Genomic DNA, 24,758 nt, shown 5'->3' with positions numbered 1-24,758 from the left:
ATTTTTAATTTTACAATATTCAAATAGCGTAAAAAACTTAGAAACGATTAAAACCTATATGATTATATATAAGCAAGATTACAAGCTGTATTAAAACCCGGCAACATTTCCACTCCAGTTCGTTGGTGTGGGTTGGCTTGATTGATAGTGATTTTTACTACGCCTTGTCGCCGTCGGTTTTGGTTAGCTAGATTAAGTAGACGCCGCAGTTCACGCTCTCCACTGTCTCAGGCCCAGCACGACGACGACTCTCAATTGATTCAATTAATTCCATTCACTCTCACTAGCAGCACCATGCGACGCTGCTAACAAACGTCAGTTTTGCGCGGAGTTGCGCTCGCTTGTGGGTCTGGCCAGTTCAGTCAGTGGTGGATGATAGGCAAGCTAAGACGAGTTCGTAGAGAAGGGGAGCTTTCAATTTGTTCGGAATATTTGTGTCGGTTGGACGTTTGTTTCGCGGCCTTCGTACAACGCTTTACCACAATCTAGTGTCGGTTTATTATAATCAGCGGATTGGATTCTAACTCTTTGGAAATGATATCTTTCCGTAAGCCAATTCGTTACACCTGTTGAGATCCGCAATACCGGGTGTTATCAGTTGGGTGGAATCCAAGCTGTTACAGTGATAAGGCAACCGGAGCAAACAACAAACAAAGAGTTGTGTGGACTATGTTGTGCTGCTGTCGGCAAGGTTGAGTGTGGAGTCTACTAGGCGCAATCGCTGCTTCTGCCCGCGAATCGTACGCCGAGTGTGAAATTCTTGACCCCGGAGGGCATAAGTAAGTGATCATTTTCATTCAATATTACATGTTCATCTCGATACTAAGAAAGTACGAAGTGTTGATCGCTCTCTGTAAAATTGAAACTGGACTTTGACCCGGTCTCGGCTGTTCCTGACATAATCTACAGGAAGGATGTGTTTGGCTGCTAATTAATGTGCTACTCCAATGACCCCTGACGGTCGTCGTTAGAAGGCTCGCTTTTTTGGAATAATCACAAAACACGATTACGCCCAATCGGAAGCCGGGGTTTCACGCTGACGCACCGGTCTAGACGGGCAGCTTGGGCGGGATGATAACTGACAGAAGCTGCGAAAATTTATGTGTTTACAATCAGTATGTTATTTTCACTAATCGTTTAATTAGAAAGGAAAGCAAAATTTATTTTTCTCACGCAGAAACAATGATCGGTATGGTTTTACTGAATTATCAGTAATTGTATTCAGATCACGCAACCGAGCTGTTTTTTTTTTGCTCAAATGTTCCGGTGAGTAATTTAAGCGTGGCAGAAGTGTACCTGGAGGTTACGAATAAATATTTCAAGTTCTAGTCTGACATGTGAATGGAAAATATAAAACACGATCTGATACTAGATGTGTTTTGCATTCTCACCCCATTTGAATAGACGTTGTATTGCGCACGGCAGCCAATATTCATGTTTCCTGGTCTGTTTAATTGAACTGTTGTTATAATTTAGTTAAATTATACCCACATGGAAAATCACAGTACAATGGTTTATTAAGATCCTCCTAGTGATTACATACGTCTTTGTTTTCAATTATTAGGACAGCCCACTGTAACCTACCGTGTTTCATCAGCACCTGCGTCGCACTTTATTTTCTTTTATTCTACGCTCGAAGACTCCAAACACCCAAACACTCGCCAATCAGCCTCCTTTCACGTACGCGATTCATATTTGTTGAGCGCCACCGGGTAGATAAGTTCCCAGTAAACTGCATTTTTGTGCAGATCTGTAGGCTGCGGAGCCTAAGCGGACTTAGCAAACTGTAACAATTTTGCTGAGAAACCATTTTCAAGCATAAACTGCCACCACTTGTTGCGTGTCACTGAATCGTACGCCGCCTTGAAGTTTGTAAATTTATAATGTGTTTGCAAATTTTGTTCTCGAAACTTGTCGAGAATCCGTTTCATGGTGAACTTCCGGTCGGTCTGTCCGTCTCGTTCGAAACCGCAACAAAGGCCTCCGTCTATGGAACAAGATACGGAATAGAACTTTATCTGCATGTTTAGACGTATCTTTCTCGCCGATCTCGCTATAAAGGTGGTTTCTCCTGGCTGTCACGAAGTTCACTAACCTCTAGTTTCTAATCTCTAGCCTCTAGCCTCTAACATCCAGCTTCTAGCATGCAATTTTTTCTAGCCTTTTATTTTGTTCAATTGAATGAAAGAAAGAATGGATTTTGCCGTTGAAACTATTATTATTTTATACCAGAAGACTGCATAATGTCGGCAAAAAGGCGTAATTTTCCATGTAGCTTTAACTTGGCCAGATCATTAGTAAACAGCAAAAAAGAATTGGCCCCAAGTTACTACCTTGGGGCACACCAGTCGACTCAACCCCAAAAAAGCTTTTGAAGTTTTCACTTGATCCTTATTGGTGATTTGGCTATTCCTCTTTTTTTCGTAAGCTTCCCTTTTATCAACAAGCATTTCGTGATTGATTGTGTCGAATGAACAGGGACCCTACAATTTTATGGTTGTCTATTGAGTCGTATATTCCTTCTACAAGGTCACAAGATGCTCTAAGCGTGCTCAAGCCAAGCTTGAGGCCATACTGGTGCTTGTAAAAGAAGTTGACAATCCGGTTAACAATAAGCTTCTCGATGATTTGTCGAGAACAGATAAGCAGGATCCTTCATATCATCTAATTTGAACACAGGGGTTATTAGGGCGGCTCGATTTGTAGGGGATCAAAAAATCGCTTAGGCTCATATGATTTTCGGATTCTAATGATCAAAATAAGATACTTTGCTCAAAAAACCATACCTCTAAAATGAATTCTGATGTCCCTTGTACTAACGTGTAGGTACCCAAAAGGTCAAATTTCAAAAAATCCTGTTTTGACCCATTTAGAGTGCCCCAATCGAGTCCAAATGTATGACCGACCCCCACTAACTTTGGAGGGCCGACCCACCCATGCTAGTGTTACCCCCCTGGGACCCCCTTAGGGGGTCTCCCATACAAAAATATCAAAAAATATCACAAAATCACCATTTTTGGCACTTTATATGACAAAAATCAGTGAAACGGCTATTATTTTTCCGCACAAATGAAGTTTCTAGGAAAAAAATGTTTTTATTTTTGTTTTTGGATTTTTGTTTTCTCCTACTTCGCATGGGATTCGGTCCTGAGTCTTCAGCGCATACATACATAATTACACATATTTCTGAGCCATTCTCATTGCAGATGGCGTTTGCAGTTGGCGTCCTTTTGAACATAAAATCGTATATCACTCTGTTACATCATATGTAATATTTTTATTTCGACCAGTCAGGCGAGCACCGCTGGTATGCTACCACAACGGCTACCACGCACGGACGCTCCGTTTCCACTGTTCCCACGCACACTGTAGAACCAGAGTGAATAAATAGAGTGACGCAGAGTCTGAAACCAGAAAAACCAAACGAAAACTGCAAAGTCGGGTGTTTTCGTCTATGAAATAGTCTGCTGGGAGGCAACAAAAATCCATCCACTGTTTCCTCACAATCGGATTCTTCGGGAACCGAAAAAAACTCACATTCCTACTGTTTTTTGTTATTACACAAAACGCACTTCATTTTATCTATCTCTATCAAACCTTATCAAACGAACTTGTTTTTAATTTAAATACAATAACTATCTTTTCACTCTGACAATAACAACACTCCGTTGAAGTCAACTGGAACTTGAGCAAAAAGGGGCTGCCAGAAAAATATTTTGGTGGATACATAAAAAAACCGTGTTGCTGTTTTGACTGAATTTCTCTCTGCGTCACTCTATCTATTCACTCTGTGTAGAACTAGTGTAGGTTTCGTATAGGATAGAAACGTCAACATAAATCATTCTACATCGTCCGCCAAAGAGTCAACACCTAAAATAAAAACCTGAAAGTGAAAGTGAAAATTGTTAAAGTCAAAATATATTTTTTTTTAGTTTACAATGAACCCGCAAGATGGAATAGCAACAACATCATCAGCTATTGAAAACCCAATGAATCATATACCCAAGCATGATGTTGTTGTTTTTGGTGTGTCTTCTGATTTGAATGATATTAATTTACCAACCGATCTGGATATCTTGAGATATTATTTTTACTTAAGCGAACGTGCAAAAACAGAACAAAAAAAGTTTTCTTATAAACAATTCTCTAATCACGTAACAGATAGGTTGGTTGGAATTTGGGAAAAACTTGGTACGGAAATAATTTCAAAAAAATATGTTGCTGTTAAATTGAATAGATTGGTTGACAAATACCAAGCCGAAATTAAGAAGACGAATAGAGACCTTTTAGTGTTTACCGGTACTCTGAACGAAATTTTTTATATTGGAGCATGTAAATGCGATTTGACGGCAGCTCAATGTAACTGCGGTTTGGTTCCAGAACGCCTCAAAGAGTTTATGCACGATCAACATAAACAGAGAAGACTAACAATTGATGCATTTCTGATGGAAGTTGAAGAGCAAGGGACATCGTCATCAATGCCAACAATGCCAACATACGAAGATCCCGATGATACAACATACGTAGACGTACCGATGACGGTTGATGAAGATGTGAATAGAAGCACAAGTTCACAATACACAGAAAGATACGATTGTTTTAACTTTGCCTTGATATGTGACAGATTTGGTGTGTCTGATAGAGTAGCGTCAGCATTGGCAACCAGTCTTTTCAAAGATTTTGAAATGAAAGATCAGCATGGCGAACCTCTCATCATGAATAAATCGAAAGTTCGTAGAGAAAGAGAGAAATGCAGACGAATAGTGCTCCGCAAAAGGTTTGATGATTCCAGTTTAATAGCGTTTTCATTCGACGGCAGAAAAGATGATACCTATACGAGAGAAAAAATTGATGGTAAGTATCACAGTAGGATGGTAAAAGAACCTCACCTTGTTATTTTGAGAGAACCGAATTCTCGATTGATTGGTTACGCAAGACTGGTAGAGGAAAGTGCTGAATACAAAACAACAAAATTGAATGAATTTTTCAACGATAAAAACATATCTCTGGATGCATTGATTGGCATATGCACTGACGGTGAGCCAACAAACACTGGCACACACGGTGGAATTATACGAAGATTCGAATTGCTGCTAAAAATACCATTGCATTGGTTTGTTTGCCTTCTACACTTCAACGAACTTCCGTTTCGACATTTGTTTGGGGTTTTGGATAAATCATCCACCACTGGACCAACATCAACAACCGGGAAACTAAGCAAGCAAATTGAAAATTCTGAAGCTCTTCCGGTAAGTCATTGCTATCACTCATTTATTATAATTTTCTAACATTTTGAATGGTGAAATCATAATAAATTTATTTAATTATCATATATTTTTAGGTGGTGAGCGACTTTCAGAGAATTGCGTTGGAAAATATGCCTCCTGTTGCGGAACAGCACGAATATTCCACCGATTCGCAGTACTTATACGACATGGCACATGCAATTTCTAATGGCGTGGTTTCTGTGGATCTGGCTAACATTAAACCAGGGAAAATTGTACATTCTCGCTGGCTCACTAAGGCCGCTAGATTATTACGATTATATGTGACAATGAAAAAACCACCTAAAAATTTAAGAATTCTGGTTGAATTTATAATTAAGGTTTATGTGCCAGTGTATTTTAATATCAAGTATTACAGCTCTGTCGTGTACGGTAGTGTATTATTTTTCAAGTACATTACTTGGGCACAATTTCTGGAGCCAAATTTACGCACTGTTGTCAATCATGTAATTAAAAATAATCCATATTTTGCACATTCGGAAAATATCTTGCTATCAATGTTGTTTGATGATAGGAAAGAGGTGCGCGACTCTGCTATCAAGAAAATTTTACGATATCGAGACAATGTTGAAGACCCATCGGAACTTAGAGAATATAAAAAACCAGATATAAACTTCCATTGCTTCGATTACACGAAACTGATCGATTTGACTGATAAAAATAACGTATTTGAACCACCATTCACGCGAATCATTCCGTATGAAACATTGATAGCATATTTAAATGAAGATGATTCACCATTTACTGATCCGCATATTCCATTACATATACAAGGAACGGAACAACACGTTCAACTGCTAGCTAGCGTTTCCAAACGAGTAATATCGGAAAATGTAGAGGCTGTTATGGAGGCGACATTAGAGAGCCGTGCGAAATTGCCCAGTGTTGAAACCAAAAAAGACTTCAAACAATAATTTTTTAGTCTCTTTCCTATGTTCTGATCGAATAAATTTTTAAAGAGAAAACAAAAATCCAAAAACAAAACAAAAACATTTTTTTCCTAGAAACTTCATTTGTGCGGAAAAATTATAGCCATTTCACTGATTTTTGTCATATAAAGTGCCAAAAATGGTGATTTTTTGATATTTTTTTATATTTTTGTATGGGAGACCCCCTAGGGGGGTCCCAGGGGGGTAACACTAGCATGGGTGGGTCGGCCCACCAAAGTTAGTGGGGGTCGGTCATACATTTGGACTCGATTGGGTCACTCTAAATGGGTCAAAACAGGATTTTTTGAAATTTGACCTTTTGGGTACCTACACGTTAGTACAAGGGACATCAGAATTCATTTTAGAGGTATGGTTTCTTGAGCAAAGTATCTTATTTTGATCCCTAAAATCCGAAAATCATATGTGCCTAAGAGATTTTTAAATCGACCCACCCTAGGGGTGATGCGGGAAATTTTCAAACAGTCAGGATATATTGCTGCCTCGAAAGAATTTTCTCATTGCCGGAAATCCGAGAAAGGTCATGAATATTTCAACCGAATCTTACAAATATTGGCTCAAAGTTCACAAAATTACTTCCACAGGCCATCTTTATGGTTTTGGGTGTTATAGTGATATCCCCTCAAAATGGCCGTTTCGGAACAGATTCCACCGGGGATTTTAGTGGCCACAGAAACAATTGAATAATACAACGTCACATAGCACCCAACATAGGTATTTTCAGGACCGGGATGATATCTAGCGACTTTAAAACGACTCCCACTGCCATTTTGGATTCCAAAATGTCGACTTCCGGTATCTGGAAGGGAACTAAAATTGACCAAATACAATCGAATATGGATATTCCCGGAATCGGGATAGTACCCAGAGACCGGAAATCAACTCCAGCTGCCATTTGAGATGATGACTTCCGCTTTCCGGAAAATAGCTGAAATTGACCAAAAATCATCTCGTATGAATAGTTTTAAAATCGGGACGATGTACAGAGACCTACAAACGACTCCCGACTTAAGGTATCTGGAAAAGCAACAAAGTTAACTAAATACCATCGAATATGGGTATTATCGGAATTGAGATGATGCCCAGAAACCGGAAATCCACTGCGGACGCCTTTAAAGAATTCGAGATGGTGACTTCCGTATTTTAGAAAATAGCCCAAATTGACCAAATATCACGTTATATGAGTACTTTAGGAATCGAAATGATGTCCAGAGACCTGAAAAAGACCCTTGCGGCCATTTTGAATATCAAAATGGTGATTTCCGCTTTCTGGAAAAGATTAAAAAATGGTCGAATAGCGCCCAACATGGGTATCTTCGAACCGGAAGTCACAACCTTGAATTTCAAAATAGAGTGTGAAATTGATTTCCGATCGATAACAATCATCCCAATTTCTTCTTCGATTACTGCCGGATTTCAGGGAAGATTTTCTGCATACACTTTTGTGTGCTTTCTTTTTTCTTTTTTGAGGCGTTTTCAAGTTTTTTTCAGGTTAATTTGAGATAAAGTTTTGATAGTAGTTTTTGGCCTTTTCCTGATGCTGCTGATTATTTGGATTTTCCCGTTCTCCTGAAAACTTGTTCAAATGAACTGAAAATGTTTTTTTTTTTACACACTGTTGATAATGGTTTCCATCAGTTGGCTTGTCGGCACGTTCATGTAATTTAGCTTAAATTTGGTGTATTTGTTATTTTTTGAATCTTTTCTAACTTAAAGAAAAAAATTATCTTTTCAGTTTCTACAGAAGCTTTCAGCCATGTTGAACTAACTGTTGAATATTGAGAAAAAAAATATAGAAAAAAGATATATAGATTGCATTATATAGAGCTGCGTATGCATTATATATTTTTTTTTTTCGAGGTACAAGTATACATATTTTTCAGAATCGGGACTTTTCGGGAACTTCGTATTATCATAGTTTTAAAATATCACTTTTTAACTACCTTGTTCTCTTAAATACTACCCAAAAACTAGTTTTTTCACTTAAATGATATTTTAACCACTTTTGATCAACTTTAGATGTATTAGAAAGTTAAGAAAAAAATATAATGCAAAACTTATGCGGTTACTGAGATATTGTATGTAATGAATATGGATGTAATATCTGTGCAAGACCAAGCAATAACTTTTTTAACACTTTCGTTATTTTTTTTCGAAGTGCCAACCAATTTTGATAGTCCGTGGTCCCGTACACGATTTGATTTTACGTCACGTGATTTACCTTTTGTCTCCTTCCATATTTCGAACGATTTACCTCTCCTGGTTGATATACAGCCAATGTTACGATGCGCAATATTAATCGTAACAAACATTAAAAAAACCGTGTAAAGCACTGTTTAAAACAACGCAACATAAGCGTAAACAGCTTAGTACCAATATTGACAGATTGCTTAAGCTCAAACTTCGGGTTTTGCATGGGGATGGATGATAGCATTGTTCGAGGTAAAGCGATAAGCTCAGGGGGCTATTACCGATTGATGTTTTGGATACATTCATATTGATGTAATTTCTAAGTAACCGCTTGAGTTTTGCATTATATTTTTTTTCTAAACTATCTAATACATCTAAAGTTGATCAAAAGTGGTTAAGATATCATTTAAGTGAAAAAACTAGTTTTTGGGCAGTATTTAAAAGAACAAGGTAGTTAAAAAGCGATATTTTAAAAATATGAAAATACGAAGTTCCCGAAGAGTCCCGATTCTGAAAAATATGTATACTTGTACCTCGAAATATTCCAAAACAAATCACGTTGGGTAATACCTCACAAACATTCACAATTTTAAATAATTTGATTTTGAAAATTGACTTAATTTTATCTTAAAATCGATCTATCTCGGAGTTGGTTCAACAGAATTAACTTCTTTCTTTAAAAAAATTGTATTTTGTTATTATCTAAAACTTTTTAGATCATCTCAAGTCGATCAGAAGTAGCTAAGATATAATTTAAGTGAAAAAACTAGTTTTAAGGTAGTCTTTCAAAGAAAACGGTTATATTTCTTCAGAGATAAGACATAGAAATTTCGTATCTTCGGCAAAGTTTCATAAAATCGATAGTTCTACAACTTTGCCGAAGATTAAAATTGAATATCTCGTAAAATAAAAAAGTTGATTTTTTCAAGTGCGATACTAGCTTGATAAGCAATTATATAAAAATGTCAGCTAACTCTAATCAGTATTCTGAACAATTCTTCCGAAGACACCAAACCCCTAAAATGTAAGGAAAAGTGAGAAAAGACTTTTGATCGTCTTTTTTCAAAACGGCCCCACTGTGCAACGGTGGCAGCCAGTCTGTGGCTGGAAACTGCCTCAATCAAGAATTAAAACAAAATATTGTTTTGAGCAACTTCAAGAATATTTTTCATCCAATCTTAATATTTTATCATAATGATTGGCCTAACGTTTATCATTATTGGTTCAGCTGTTTATACTTCAAAAACTGTCATTGGAAATAAAAAATCACAAGAAGGTTGTATGCAAAGCCACGACCGCAAGGTTGAAGTAGAATACTTTTACAAGAAAGATAACCCGGTTGCTTGCGTGTCAGTTGGCAGTATTGTAATTTCTTTTTGTTTGATATTTTGAATGAAGTTTATTGAATATTTTTGAATTTTGTGCAAATGAGACGTTGAAGTGCTGCCGAATTGTAATATGCACATTTAATACGACATCATTAAACGGGAACGGAACAAAGGCTACGGTTATGCAGAACGCGAATGCCGGCGCGATGCGATTCGCCTTACCGTGGTGAAATGTACAGCTCTTTTTAAGGCGAAGTAGAGCTATACATTTCAACAGATTTCGTCTTGCCGAATCGCATCGCGCCGTTATTTGCGTTCTGCATGACCGTAGCCAAACACTAAGCGACGCAAACATGCAATAATAATCAGAGTATGCATGTAGATGAAGATAATTAACTTTGGATTATAGCGCAAAACGAGAAAATATTAACTCTTCAAATAATCATTTGTGTTCTTCAAATTTCAGTTGTTCAATTCAATATCCGATAAAATGTTTGTTTATTATCTGATGAAGCTCTTATATAGGCCAAATGATGCATTCCCAATTTACTAGGTCCATAACTCTGCAGACCGTGCTTGGGAAAGCGCGGTATAACGACCAATCAGAGGTCGAATTTTGTGTTTTGACAAGGCTTGAGAGTTTTCAATAGTACAATAGTTCGAATGATAAAATTGCAATTTCATGCATTTGGTAGGAATCTTAGGAGATTTTCTAAGCGATTGCTGCAAAAACGAAGGAAATCCATCGAAAACTAACCGATTTATTAGCATTTGAAATTTTTCTCACTTTTTTCAGTTTTAGATTTTCATTTCACATCCCTATGTAGCCGAACTTCCTGAGAGAAGTATTCTAATTCAAAATTAAATCTTCATTAATTCATTTGTTGTCCTTATAAGGACAATTGTTCAATTTATCATTGATAGTGAGGACTAAGGCGCACGGTCAACACAATGAGAAAGGTGTTTTCACATTGAAAACTAGACACGGTTTTACTGGAGGAAGTGTTGGCAAATGCAGCTACCGCTAATACCACCGCTATCATACGAAAGCGCGTGGTTTCATATGGGGAATATCAACAACGAAAAATGACGCGCGTCTAAGCATAACCCGAACTGTTTCGCCGTGCTGCTCCCATTTACCTTTACATCGGCCTCAGGGAAGTACCGGCTGCATCTGCATCTACCGCTGAGGCTGTCACTATACTGCTATTGGTACCAAAAGCTATTAACTCTTCAAATAAGTGTTTTATTTGTTCTCAAAAGAACAATTGTTCAATTCAAAATCGGATTTACGCAATCGCATCTCTGTAATATTACCGACAATTATATTCTTCTGAACAAAATGATACAACTTTCCCATTAGGCCTCTGCCATAATAGACGCGAAAAGCGACGCGAATCGATTCGCTCGGCTGTAGGTTAATGTTCAGCCATCAGTAGAGCTGTACATTAACCTACGGCCGAGCGTATCGGTTCGCGCCGCTTTTCGCGTCTACTATGGCAGAGGCCTTAGAGAAAGTTGCTGGCTGATGTATTCACTTCATGCAAGCCTGCTGCTGATGCTTCCCGCTACCACGCTGAAACAGCATTTTAGTGAAGGGAGTGTCGTTGCATCAGCTGACCCTGCTACTATCGATGCTGATATACCCGCTGCAACAGCTACGCTATGCATAGCCATGCCACAGTTGTGGCCGCTATACGCTGGCCCAACTGCTGAGCAGCTGCAACGCTATCCGCAGCCATGCCACAGTTGTGGCCGCTATCCGCTATCGATGGTACCCACTGCTCGCTTCCGCTGCTGCTAAGGGAGGACTGCTGTCGTCGCTGTTCAGAACTAATTTGAGCGGCTTCGACTAAAACAGGCTCTTATATAGGGATGAAAATAGGAATGAATTATTTTACGTACGTGGTGGAATGATATAACTTGAAAAATATGTGTGACTTCATGCCGGCTCAGAGCGATCATTTGATAAGCTCCACCTCTTTTTTCAGTTTCTAAAGTTTTTCCTCAGTTTCGTAGTACGGATGCACAAAAATGATTTCTTGTCGAGCCGGACCGATAGCACTCTCATTGAAGCAACAAAATAACATGTTTTGTGTCGTGTTGTGCAGCTTGGTTGAAGAAAATGTTCCCGTCCCCGTGTCGCATGTAAGTAGATTATTGCGTTCAGTAGACAGTAGATAGTGTATCCAGCGAATAAACACCGATGGTGCTCTCACACACGCAACGGTTTTAACCCGTATCTTATTGCGGTTTGTAACATCAAGCGATTTCGTTTGCTCGCTATTGCGTGTTGCATCATGTTGCAACTTGGCAGCTGGGAGACGACGAAATTCTGTTTATGCTGATTGATTGAATCGACTACATATTAGCTCTGCATAGTCGAACTAACTGCTTTTGTGAATGCGTACTAACAGGGCAGTTAATTATTCTATGTCGGTTATGCTGATCGCAGCCTTTGCGCTGCCCCTACAGTGGGGGGTTTACTAAATAAAGTGAAAGTAAAAATTAGACAACTACAACAGAATTTGATTGCATCCCGCACAGAATGTCTGCTTGAGTTGATGCCAGAAAAATATTAACCTTCAATTATTTTTTTATTTGCCTTGAAAAAAGCATGTTGCGGTTCAAAATCGGTTGCTAATTACAACCTTTGAGCTGCCCTAACATTGGGGGAATTAAGATACACGGACAACATGCACTGTGGAAGCTATTTCACATTCAGTAAATTAGACGGGTGCGACAAATTTGAATTGCTAGGATGCAACACAGAATGCTTGCTTTCGTTGACAAAAATTATTAACTTTCAATGACTTGTTTATTTGCCTTAAAAAAGGCATTTGATTTCCGAAATTGGATTTCCTGATGGCAATCATCATGCTGCCCCAACACGGGGGGAATAATGGCTGTCTGGCGACACACGCTGAGAAAAACCGCGCTGCTCCTGAGACGTGGTGACCAACCACAGGGCTAGTGCTGCTGCTAAGGAAGGACGACTGCTGTTGTCGCTGTCTAGAACTATTATGAGCGGCTCCGGCGGAAACAGGCTCTTATATAGGCCAAATAGCATGTTTTCAATTGCAAGGTATATGATACTGTCGACCGTACTTGGGAAGCAAGCATATAACGACCAATCAGAGGTCGAATTTTTCGTTTTGACAAGGCTTGACTATTTTCAATAGTACAATAGTTTGAATAATAAAATTACAATTATCTTATTTTGGAAAGAATCTTAGAAGATTTTCCAATCTATTGCTGCAAGAACGAAAGAAATCCATCGAATACTAACCGATTTATTAGCATTTGAAATTGGACATATTTTTCACTTTTTTCGGTTTTAGATTTTCATTTCACATCCCTATGTAGCCGAACTTCCTGAGAGAAGTATTCTACTTCAAAAAATCACAGGAGGGTTGTGTGAAAAGCCACGACCGCGAGGTTGAAGTAGAATACTTTTACACAGCTCTACTTACGGCTGCACATTAACCTACGGCCGGGCGAAACGGTTCACGCCGCTTTTCGCGTTACTACCTACTCGCGTACTCGCCCGATCGCTCGCGTTGGCGTTCGTTCTCAGGCAGAGGCCTGAGTCGTGATGACAAACCACAGGGCAAGTGATTTGTTCAATTTGAAGGCAGCCATAGGCGCAACCCGCTGATATGTTCTGTTACCGCTGAGTGCTGATATCTGCTGCTGCTGCTGTCAACGTTGTGTACGGTCCATCCAGCTCACCTTCCGACTAATGAATGTAGCTAGTTTTCCCAGAAACACTCTTTTATAGCCGAAGGGTACTACGTAATAGGCCACGCCCTATCAGTTCAGTTGTTCCATTCCCTAATGTTCTTCAGACAAATTATTCCACAATTTGCATTTGATTTTTGTATCCAGCGAATAAACACCGATGGTGCTCTCACACACGCAACGGTTTTAACCCGTATCTTATTGGGGTTTGTAACATCAAGCGATTTCGTTTGCTCGCTGTTGCGTGTTGCATCATGTTGCAACTTGGCAGCTGGGAGACGACGAAATTCTGTTTATGCTGATTGATTGAATCGACTACATATTAGCTCTGCATAGTCGAACTAACAGGGCAGTTTATTATTCAATGTCGGTTAAGCTGATCGCAGCCTTTACGCTGCCCCTACAGTGGGGGGTTTACTAAATAAAGTGAAAGTAAAATTAGACAACTACAACAGAATTTGATTGCATCCCGCACAGAATGTCTGCTTGTGTTGATTCCAGAAAATTATTAACCTTCAATTATTTTTTTATTTGCCTTATAAAAAAACATTTTGCGGTTCAAAATCGGTTGCTAATTACAACCTTTGAGCTGCCCTAACATTGGGGGAATTAAGATACACGGACAACATGCACTGTGGAAGCTATTTAACATTCAGTAAATTAGACGGGTGCGACAAATTTAAATTGCTAGGATGCAACACAGAATGCTTGCTTTCATTGACAAAAATTATTAACTTTCAATGACTTGTTTATTTGCCTTCAAAAAGGCATTTTGATGTTCAAAATTGGATTTCCTGATGGCAATCTTCATGCTGCCCCAACACGGGGGAAAAATGGCAGTCTGGCGACACACGCTGAGAAGAACCGCGCTGCTCCTGAGACGTGATGACCAACCACAGGGCTAGTGCTGCTGCTAAGGAAGGACGACTGCTGTTGACGCTGTCTAGAACTATTATGAGCGGCTCCGTTTTTTTTTTTTTTTTTTTTTTAAGTTAAACAATATCTTTATTCAATTGATTTGCGTTTTCTTACATTTTTCAAAATTTTAAGTGATTTAACTCTAGTTTTTCAGGCTTTGTTCTTTAAGGTTTAATTTTGTAGTATTCGTTGCTGTTTTTGCTGTATTGCAAATTGTATTAATTTACCGATTCTATCGGGTTGGGTCAAATTGTAAAAGAGACTACTTAAACTAAATTAAAAATTAAATAAAACCTAATTAATCAGAGCTCGTATGAGCTGGTATTCTGATGAGTTGGCACTAGTGATCAGCCATACGTAGGCATCATCGATGCGCTCCTGGATGGTCTTGCAACCTGCGAGTCGGTGTAGCTCCGTTATTTTAGTGTCCCATGGTGCATCTAGAATCATCCGTAGGAAGCGATTTTGAACCACTTGCAGCTTCTTCTTGTGTGTCTCTGCACATGAACCCCACATCGGCATGGCATAATTCACTACAGGTGCGATGATTGTTTTGAAGACCGCCAACTTGTTTTTCCTTGACAACTTTGATCGTCGGTTGATCAATGGATACAGCGATTAGGAGTCCAAGGCACCTTTGCTTTACTTTTTCTGTGTGTATGTTGTAGAGTAGTTTTTCATCAATGGTGACTCCAAGGTATCCAACAACTTTAGACCACTCAATGGGGCATCCGATTATGTAGATGCAGCAGCCAGGTGGTGGCGACAGCTTAGGAGAAGGTCGGTGTCTGAAGACAATGGCTTTACTTTTTCCTTCATTTACCTTAATTTTTCAGCTTTTGAGATAATCAACGTATGCAGTAACTCCTTTCTGCAGCCGATATCTGTAATTATTAGGAGTTCGACCATTGGCCATGATCGCACTGTCGTCTGCATATAACGCCAAACTGCAGCCGGATGGAAGTTGCGGTATATCAGAAGTGTAAACACTGTATAAGATTGGACTCAGCAAACTGCCCTGAGGAACTCCTGCTGGAACACTGTTGATATCCGAGGTGGCGCCTGCGAGATGAACTCGAAACTTTCTGTTGTTGACGTAGTTTCTTACCATATTTACTAGATAAATCGGGAAATTCTTCTTCATCAGCTTGTGAACTAGGCCGTCGTGCCACACGTTATCGAAGGCTTTCTCTACGTCTAGTAGCATCATTGCCGTGTTGTTTGATAGCGTTTTGTTTCGTTTAATTATTTTTGAAGTAGAATACTTCTCTCAGGAATTTCGGCTACATAGGGATGTGAAATGAAAATCTAAAACCGAAAAAAGTGAAAAATATGTCCAATTTTAAATGCTAATAAATCGGTTAGTATTCGATGGATTACCTTCGTTCTTGCAGCAATAGATTGGAAAATCTTCTAAGATTCTTCCCAAAAGAAGATAATTGTAATTTTATTATTCACACCATTGTACTATTGAAAACAGTCAAGCCTTGTTAAAACGAAAAATTCGACCTCTGATTGGTCGTTATATGATTGCTTCCCAAGCACGGTCGACAGAATCATATACCGTGCAGTTTTAAACATGCTATTTGGCCTATAAAAGAGCCTGTTTCAGCCGAAGCCGCTCATCATTCTCTGCTAGCGTGTTGAGCAGTATAGTCGTTATATTTTTTGCGCTGCTTTGTACGTTCTATATAACAAGTTTCTTTTCGCGTTGGATTTCCCGTCGAGTACCTTGGAGTATCTTCTGTATCTCGCCAAGGGTACTTCCATGGCTGGCAACAAGCCGCTCTTTCCTGTTACATTAGACGATATAGCCGACAGTGACTGCGCGGAGCAGTCGACCGATGGTTTTCACCAAGTGAAGAAAAAGAAGACAATGGACAGCCAAAATTCATCTGCTGCAACAACATCCACCGGTTCGAAACACAAACGCAAGCAGGCCGTGCCCCCGGTTCGGCGGACCCAGAATCGAATCGGCTGCTGCAAAATAACAAGTTTGCACTGCTGCCGGTAGAAAATGGTAACAACGAGCCCATCGCTAAAAAAGAGCGAGTCCCCCCGCTATTTACCCCCCTCCGGGACATGCTAAAGCTACAAGCGGAGCTTGCCAACTTATCGTTGGAGCCTCTCTACAAAAAATGTAGCAAAGGCACCAAAATCCTGTGCTCCAACATGGAGGAGTACAACAAAGTGAGCGATCTACTAGCCACGCACCAGGTGCCCTACTACACGCACGACAACCCAGCAACGAAGCCACTGAAAGTGGTACTACGAGGTTTGCCAGCTTTGGCTGCATCGACAGTGAAAGCCGAGCTTGAGCAGGTTGGCTTTAAAGTGGAAGCGGTTTTCCTGATGAATCGTCGATCCCAAACCGTCAAGGACGACCCCTACCGAGACGAGCTGTTCTTAGTACACTTCACTAAGAGAAGCACGACTCTTGGTGCACTGCGTAACACCAAACATCTGTTCCACACCATCATCCAGTGGGAACCGTATCGTCCTCAACACCGTGACGTAACCCAGTGTACCATCTGTTTGTGGTTCGGCCATGGTACACGAAACTGCAAAATGATTCCGCCCTGTGACAAGTGCGCTGGGGCGCATCGCTCTTCGACCTGCCTTCAACCTGATGACTCCGAGCCGAAATGCGCGAACTGTGACCAAAACCATCGTGCCACCAGCCGGAGCTGCCCGAAGCGTGCGGAATTTATTCGCATTCGTAAGGCAGCGTCAACAGCCAATCAGAACGGACGTCATCGAAAGCCTCCCCCGGCTCATACACCAGATCAGTTTCCACCGATCCGGACCAGACATGTGGTCCCGTGTTGGAGCCGCTTCCGCTCCCGAATAGCAGTCAACCGAATCGTAGCACGCCTGCTGCGAAATTTTCTGCGCAGCCCCGTCTCGCCGCCGCTGCTGCTCTCTCAAACCAAGGACCCACCCCGACTCCCGGATTGTCATACGCTGGCGCTACTTCTGGGACGTTTGCTGGTTCTACTGAAGACGACCCTCCACTATCAACAGAGGAACTAGTCAAAATCATCTCCGCTGCATTCTAAATCCAGCGTAAATATAAAACCCGCAGCCAGCAGCTTGCTGCAATCGTCGCCCTAATCTCCAACAATGGACCATAAGCCCTTCGTTATTGCGAATTGGAATGCTTGTTCTCTAAGGAACAAACACGTTGAGCTTCTTGATTTCCTTGGCGAGAAGGAGGTCGATATTGCCGTCATTACGGAGACTCATCTGAAGCCGGAAGTTAACATCTTCCTTCCGGGCTTCCAGCTGGTACGACTAGACAGGATCAATGCCGGGGGCGGAGGAGTTGCCATCGCTGTGAGGAACAACATCAAGCGTCGCCTGCTGCCGAGTTTCCAGCTTAAGACTATCGAAGCCATCGGGGTTGAAGTCGAAACCTCGCTCGGCCCAATCATCATCATCGCAGCGTACTGTCCCAAGCAAACCACCACCCGAGACGGTACCGCTGCGAAATTACGAAACGATCTGGCCAAGCTGACTCGGCGGCGGGCGAAGTACATCATTGCTGGAGACCTGAACGCTCGGCACGAGGTGTGGGGCAACCGAAGACAAAACAGGAATGGCATCATCCTGGCGGAAGACCTTGAGACCGGGCACTACAACATCTTGGCACCGGAGTGCCCTTCCAGAATCTCCCGGTCCGGGGTTCACTCTGTCCTGGACATATTCCTGTCCAACGTGGCAATCTTCGAGGTTCCAGTGGTGTTCGAGGAGCTTTCGTCGGATCACTATCCGGTGGTGCTGACCTTAGGTGCCACTACTGAGACGGTGGCCAATCAACCCAGGCGAGATTACCATCGCGCCGACTGGGTCCGGTTTCAGCGTATCGTCGACGAGAACACCAACACCGACCACCCGTTGAACACTCCAGCGGAGATCGACCAGGCGTTGGACACACTCCAGCGTGCGATTGTCGTCGCACGTGACTCGGCGGTCCCAGTACAGCAAACTCAGGTGAGTACCGCCCTCCATATTGACAGCACCACTAAACACATCATAAGGTTGCGCAACATCTATCGGCGCCAGTACCAACGAACTGGTGACCGATCCAAGAAGACCATGAGCAACCGACTGACCAAGGTTATCCAGGAACGCATTCAAGATCTGCGGAACCACGAGTTTGGCCAAAAGCTCCGCCAGATTCCACCAAACTCAAAACCTTTTTGGTCCTTAACCAAAATTTTGAAAAAGAGACCAAAACCCATTCCTCCGCTTGTTCCGTCCGGGGAAGGTGAACTACTCATAACACCTGTTGAAAAGGCGAACGCGCTGGGGCAGCAGTTCGTGTCGTCACACAATTTGGGGCGAAACATCGTCAGCCCTTTCGAGCTGGCTGTTTCTGAGGGAGTTACTATGGTCGACAATTCGAGCAGTTTGGTCCCAGAGGAAGTACGAGTGACGGCGGAATAGCTCATCGGTCTAGCGAGGAGATCTAGGAATATGAAGGCCCCCGGCTTTGATAATACATTTAACATCGAGCTCAAGCACCTGAGTCACGGCTCATTTGCTTTTGTAGCACGTGTTTTCAACCGGTGCTGGGAGCTTGGCTACTTCCCTTCAATGTGGAAGTTAGCTAAAGTCATCCCAGTACTGAAGCCGGGGAAAGATCCTTCTATTCCTAAGAGCTATCGTCCAATCAGCCTACTCTCTGCCCTCTCCAAGCTGTTTGAAAAGTCGATCCAGAGCCGCCTGCTTTCATTCACCGATGAGAATGGTGTCCTCCCTGAGGAACAGTTTGGTTTCCGCAAGGGCAGGTCCACCATCCATCAGCTCAATCGAGTTACGAACATCATTCAGCGGAACAAGTCGGTGTCCAAGACGACAGCAATGGCGCTCTTGGACATTGAAAAGGCTTTTGACAATGTGTGGCATGATGGCCTGGTGTACAAGCTGCATCGACACAATTTTCCGTTATACTTGATCAAAATTATCAAAAGCTATCTCTCGGACAGAGCCTTTCGGGTTTCCTTGCACAATGTGTGCTCAGAGCAACTAAACATCGATGCAGGAGTGCCCCAAGGTAGTATCTTGGGACCACTCCTGTATAACATTTACACCTCGGACATCCCACCTCTCCCGGGAGGTGGAGTGTTGTCACAATTTGCGTATGATACCGCGATCATGTACAAAGGTCGCATCATCCGCGCTTTGACACGCAAACTGCAAGGAGGCCTGAATGCTCTGAATGAGTACTATACCAGCTGGAAAATTGTGATCAATGTGGCCAAGACCCAGGTCATTTTTTTCCCACATTCGAGATCGTCCAGGCTTGTTCCTGCTGACGATCGCAGGATACGGTTCGGTGGCTCCCTTATAGAGTGGTCCAACGTGGTGGTCTATCTTGGTCTGTCTCTGGACAGTCATCTAGTTTTTCGGGCTCATGTCGATAAGACAGTGACCAAATGCTGCATCCTCATCAGGGCATTGTACCCCCTGATTTGCAGGAATTCGAAATTGTGTCTGAAGAATAAGATGGCTGTCTACAGACAGATCATTTACCCCACGTTGGAATACGCCATACCAGTTTGGAAGGACTGTGCCCGGACACACAGGCTGAGGCTCCAGCGCGTCCAAAACAAAATCTTAAAAATGATCTTAAACCTTCCCCCCTGGACAAGAACAAGCGAGGTACACGAGCTCGCGAACCTGGAAACCTTGGCAGTGCAATTCGACCGGTACTGCACGAAATATGGAGGGAGGTGCTCCATCTCCGAACACGCCATTATCCGCGAACTTTAGGTTAAGATTGTAAATAGTAGAATAAGTAGGTTAAGTAGGTAGAATATTTTTAAATAATTAAATCCTGATGTTCAAACATCAAAAACAATTAATACTATATTTAAAATATGTAAAATGAGCAACAAAAACAAAAATTAAGAAAAATCAAAGTTGAAATGCATTGAAGCAAAACACTTGCATTGTAAAATTATTGTAAATTACCAATTAACAAATCAGAAATACATTGAACATTTAGTCAAAAAAAAAAAAAATAGTAGGAGGGTGGTATCCAAGACACGACCGCATAGTTGACGTAGGACTACAATAATGTTATATTTTTATTTTGAAGCTATGTTTGATTTGAGCTCGTTTTACTTTTGTAGTTTGCTTGATTTATTTTAACCAATTTAAGCTCAACATCTTCCAAAAGAAAAGTACACTAAGGTCGCTTTTTACGCGGGTTTTTTTACGCAGATTCCGGAATTTACGCGGTTTTTTTACGCGGATTCCGGAATTTACGCGGCACGTATCCCCCGCGTAAAAAGCGACATTAGTGTATTTTGGTTCGGATGGTAATATCAAGTAACTAGGTCGTCAGCCCAAATTCATCAAGCGACACTCCAAACCACTTTGAACTAAAACTAGTTCATTGGTGGCCATTTCTACTGTTAAGGTCGTCTTTGACCAATTAAAAAGTCAAAAAAATCATGAAAAAAGAACCGTTCATTTTTGGCATGGTTCGATTTTGGCAAAAGAAAAAATTCTGGCGTGTTGCCAAAATCGAACGGGGTCTGTATTTTGATTATTTCTTTGCAGCACTCTATCTTAAAAGAAGAAATATTCTCTTTGACATTCACAATGGTCCAGAAACCAAATTTAGGGGGAGATTTGGGTCTAGAGCTCTATAGCAATGTTTTAGGGAAAAAACTTTTTTTACAAAGTTACTTAAAATTTTTGGAGCTATAATTTGTAGAACAAGGTTTTCTATCTACAAAAATAAAAAAGTTAGATACTTGATAGTATCGAAAATTTTGGTCATCCTAAAATATTCCTATAGAGCTCTAGACCCAAATTTCTCCCTGAATTTGGTTTCTGGACCGTTGATGAATACCTTTCATTCTAATGCAGCGAATTTTCTTCATTACTCGAGAAGGCAACCTTCTATAAAATATTTAATTGAGTAAGATTTAGTAGAAATTAAACTTTCTTCTATATCTATTTGTCTTGTTGAAGTTGGCTCACTCACCGATCACAAAGCGGCAAAAATGTCACATAATTTTTTTTCCTGCAGTTACAAGCTCGTGGAAAAAATATCGATAACGAAGTACAGTTTTAGTTGAAAATGAATATTCTGTAGAAAATTTGAAATTGACATAGAATTCTATTAACATGTTCACATTCAATTCAGGTCAATTTAAACATTTTATCAGTATACAGAATCAACCAGAAAAAAATTTGATCAGTTTCAAGATACCAAAGAACAACGAAGATACCATATTTGAAAGTTATATGTCCGTTATCTTCGAAAATAAACTGGGCTAGAGTGATGCACAACATTAGCCTCAGCAATTAATGTTTGCATAGCGTTGTTCAATTACAAGTAAGGTTATGGAAAGTAATATTTTCTTGCAAATGCTAATTCAAAAAAATTTCAATTGAAAAATACAAACACTAACGTCGGAGCTCTAATATAAAGAATTTGGTTTTTCTCTAAACCGCCACCGCGTGATGCAACTAGTATTGTCATATTGGACTAAATTCATTTAGCTAGTAAAATATAATCATCAGTACAGCTCGTTTAACTACATATTCAAAGATCTGTACGGAGCATTTTGGTCTTTTTAATACTCTATATTCCGTTGTTTAAATAAATCTGAAAAAAACAGAGTGTAGAGTTCAAAAATAAACAACGCATTGTGTTGTCTCCGGCGGCGCAGCCTATTTTACGGCACCCGAAAAATCATATTGAATTCTGATATTTGCTGCTATACGAAACAAGAAGAAGAAGACAATTCAAACGGCAATTCGATTGTGTTCCACGCCCCACTGTGCGTCAACAGCGGCAATGTAGTTTTCACTTGGCTTGACTGCACAAAAATGAATATCGAGTTTTTCTGCACTGATAGACGACGAGTAACCAGCACTCTGTTCATACATTGCTCGGTGTAGTAGGTACTGTTGCTTGTGCCATCATATTCTCCTTCAAGACATCAGTTTTATTAACATTAACATATATATTTACAGCAGAACGTAATACTGTCTGACAGTGGAGGTGGTTACGAACTTTCCGAAAAAGCTTCACCTTCAAGACATCAAAATAGTCTAGGCTCATGGAAGCTAACATTAGTTGACCTATTGGGACGGGAAGATTCTGTCAAAATTTTTTTTGCCACTGCTATACAGGATATCTCAGCAGGCAGTTGGTGTCTATTCATGAAGTCTGTGCCAGGCGTGCTCGCATATGATTGGTACATTGTTGGTGAAAGTTCGACCTTGAAACTTTTATTCAATTTTCACTGTTTAACAATGAAGTGATAATGAAAATTGAAGAATCACAAAATTGTCCATCATTTTATCAATCCAACGACATATTGACTATTGTGATCCATCATGTGGTTACTTCAGTATAACCGTTCAAAATCTTTCATTCCGACGTTACATCATGGTTTTAGTTTTCGCGGAATGTATCTCGATATAGTGCGGTTAGACGTAGTCCTACGTCAAAAAAAGTCGAAGCCGCTCATAATAGTTCTAGACAGCGACAACAGCAGTCGTCCTCCCTAGCAGCAGCACCAGCAGTGCAGTGGATACCAGCGATGGCGGAAAGCGGCCACAGCTGTGACGTAGCAATGGATAGCACACTAGTTGCAGCGGATCTCAGCATCGATAGCGGCTGATGCAGTGAGGCACTTTAGTGAAATGCAGTCTCTATGCGATAATGGGCACTAGTAAATGCATTCAATAAAAAGTTGACTCATTTTGACAACACGTGAGCCGTCTAGTTTTGAGTGTCAAATCAGCTTTTCACTGTTTATTTTATCATAAGGAATACTTTATTCGCACTGTCAGTGATAACGCAAAGGTGTGATCGGCATCTTATCCGATTCCGATACTAAAATGAAAAACAAATTGCCCTTTCCGGATGAAATAAAAACTTGATTGAAGAGTTAATATTTTCTAATGAGTAAATTCACATTTTCAAATTTGTAAATGTTATAAATTTTACTTTATCTCCGTGTCTCAAAATTTGAAAACAAGCCCCAATCATGACAAGCAACTTACTATATTATTGAAAATGGTCACCATCAGTCGATTAAGGAATTCTCTCGAATACCTTGCTTACCGCCGATAGTAGCGTGATCGGTCTGTAGCTTACCGGTAGTGTAGGTCCTTGCCAGGTTTCGGAATGGAGATTACTTTTCCTGTTTTCCAACGAGTCGGGAAGTGACAAAGTTGAAAGCATCTTGTGAAAATCGTGGCTAAGAAGCGGTAGGCCTTGCTTGACAATTTTTTGAGGACTAGGTTGAAAATAGCATCGCTTCCTGGAGCCTTCATATTTTTTCCACATTTCATCGCCTTGCACACATCGTCCTCAGACACTTGATCGATGCGTTGCTCCTCTACACTCAACACATTTAACTCGACGATTGATTGATGAACAACTGGTTCGTATGGACTCGGCATATCGGTTCCCAAGTTGTGCGCTTCCAAAAGCTTACAAGCGATAGCGTTGGTCTTCTCTAATCGCGATACCAGAATACCACCAACGTTGTCTCTCAGAGGGGGAACTGCTTTCGGCTTCTGTTTCATTATTTTGGCCACTTTCCAGAACGGCTTTGTGAAGTCTCCCATTTGCTTAATTTCGTCAGTGAATTTCTGGTTTCTTATAATACTCATCCGGTCGTTTATAAGCGAATTTAATTGTGTCATTTGTTGTTTCTTTCGAAGACATCCTGTTCGCTGGAACTGCCTTCTGACAGCGTTGCGTAGTCGAATAATTCGTTGTGTGTGTGAGTCGATCTTGGTAAAATTTTGTCTCACTGGTACCCATCGGATGCAGCGATCTTCTGCGGCATGCACGGCATTTTCAAACATAGCTAGTTGGTTGTTGATCGCTTGTTCGGACGGTAGTTCTAGATTTTCGAGCAGCTGGGAGTCCACCAGTCTGTTGAAAGCATTCCAATCAACTCGATGGTAATCACGCCTTTGTATTTTGAGTGCTAGTGAAGGAATGCAGTCTAATTCACATACAACAGGATAGTGGTCTGAACTTAGTTCGCGATGAGTAACTGGTTTCGATAACGGTAAATCCGACAGGAAGATGTCCAGAGTAGATGTAACTCTTGAGGGTGACAGAAACGTTGGGTTATCAGGAAAGTGGATGGTGCACGTTTCCGAATACAAGTGGTCAGCAAGGAGGTTGCCATTCTTGTTGCACCTCTCGTTTCTCCAAATAGTATGCCGTGCGTTGAGATCACCAGCTACTACGAAGCGAGTTCTGTTGTCTGTGAGTTTTTGCAGATCTTTAACAAATAAGTCGGATGTGCCGTTGCTGTCTACACACTGCTGCGGAACGTAGACTGAAAAAACTG

At 40.9% G+C, this 24,758-nt stretch overlaps 1 protein-coding gene across 1 annotated transcript in view; it reads left to right on the top strand.

Annotated features, from left to right (window-relative positions):
- The first annotated feature begins 323 nt into the window (after positions 1–323).
- LOC129731484 (ATP-binding cassette sub-family G member 4-like) overlaps positions 324–24,758 on the top strand; it is a 32,420-nt gene continuing 7,985 nt past the window's right edge. Inside the window, exon 1 of the mRNA XM_055691538.1 lies at positions 324–779. The gene's annotated coding sequence lies outside the window, so the exon portion shown is untranslated. The remainder of the gene's footprint in view (positions 780–24,758) is intronic.

The sequence above is a fragment of the Wyeomyia smithii genome, chromosome 3 (genome assembly GCF_029784165.1).
Source record: "Wyeomyia smithii strain HCP4-BCI-WySm-NY-G18 chromosome 3, ASM2978416v1, whole genome shotgun sequence".
In the NCBI taxonomy this organism is placed as follows: domain Eukaryota; kingdom Metazoa; phylum Arthropoda; class Insecta; order Diptera; family Culicidae; genus Wyeomyia; species Wyeomyia smithii.
This window is presented reverse-complemented; position numbering and strand designations above follow the sequence as displayed.